General features: G+C 43.9%; 1 non-coding gene across 1 annotated transcript; it reads left to right on the top strand.

Annotated features, from left to right (window-relative positions):
- Positions 1-572: 572 nt before the first annotated feature.
- On the top strand, positions 573-654 carry Trnas-gcu (transfer RNA serine (anticodon GCU)). Its single transcript has one exon. It is a non-coding gene; the product is annotated as a tRNA-Ser (tRNA).
- The last annotated feature ends 674 nt before the right edge of the window (positions 655-1,328 follow it).

Here is a 1,328-nt window from a genome sequence, read left to right on the forward strand (position 1 = left end):
ATGTATCCCATTCGATCAAATTTAAAGTGGAGGAAACGCCTTATCAGGTGACACTAATAAAAATAGGACTGTATGTAAATTAGATGTGATACAAGTAGACATCATCTCTTTCTTACTTTCCTCTCAAATTCCATGTTTATTTATTTATTTATTTATTTTTTATACATCATGGTAGTACTTCCTTTTTCCGGCCAGCTTCGGCTGGAAGGGATAGGGGGATGGGGAGGAGCCTTCTTTTGTGCTATCCTGTCCCTCTCACTAATAGAGTAGAATAGTTACCCAAAACAGCCTAGTAAGGACCTCAGGGTCTGTTGCTGTTTGGTCTTTCTTTGTATTCCTTTGTATTCCTCTTCCTCCTCCTCCTTCTCCTCCTCTTCCTCTTCCTCCTCTCCCTCCTCCTCCTCCTCTCCCTCCTCCTCCACTTTCTCCTCCTCCTCCTCCTTCTCCTCCTCCTGCATTGACACATCACGGTATTAAGTACAGAGGTCCCACGCGAATATGGGAGCCGAGTAGGTCTTCAGGCGCACGGGTTCGAATCCTGGCCGTTGTCGCAGTTTAGGAAAGATATTTATGACGAGGTGGCCGAGTGGTTAAGGCGTTGGACTGCTAATCCAATAGGGTCTCCCTGCGTGGGTTCGAATCCCATCCTCGTCGAATTCGATCTTTTCTGCTATGCTTTCCTGTCTCTCTGCTATGCTGTCCTGTCTCTTCTGCTATGCTGTCCTGTCTCTCTTCCCTGTAGCTAGTTAGAAGTAGTTACCAAACAGCCTTGTAAGGACCAAAAGGTCTGTTGCTGTTTGGCTTTTCTTTGTATTCCTTTGTATTCCTTTTCCTCCTCCTCTTCTTCCTCCTCCTCCTTCTTCTTCCTCCTCCTCCTCCTCCTTCTTCTTCTTCTTCTTCTTCTTCTTCTTCTTCTTCTTCTTCTTCTTCTTCTTCTTCATCACCATCTTCCCCTCTTCTTTTTTCTTCTCCTTTAATCATCGGCCTTCACTTCCAACAGCGGGCATATGGAGACTAACATTACTGGTTACTGTCTTTTTTCTGACCTTACTGATTCCTTTCCCGTGTCAAATTTCCCTCAGAAAACTCAGCACTGTGACTGATGTGCAATCACGCGGCGGAGGGAGGACCTAATGGGTCAGAACCGTATTCTCAAACACTTCTGCACTACACCTCCATTCCTTTTAATAGGCTTTAATAAATTCACACGGGTTTTAAGGGTGTTTTTTTATGATTCTAGTCACAGGCTAACAATAGTTCTACATTATTAACAGGATAGACACTCTTTGAGAATTCGGATAATCATCTATGTGGTCTTTGAAAATAGT

The sequence above is a fragment of the Scylla paramamosain genome, chromosome 11 (assembly GCF_035594125.1).
Source record: "Scylla paramamosain isolate STU-SP2022 chromosome 11, ASM3559412v1, whole genome shotgun sequence".
NCBI classification, from domain to species: Eukaryota; Metazoa; Arthropoda; class Malacostraca; order Decapoda; family Portunidae; genus Scylla; species Scylla paramamosain.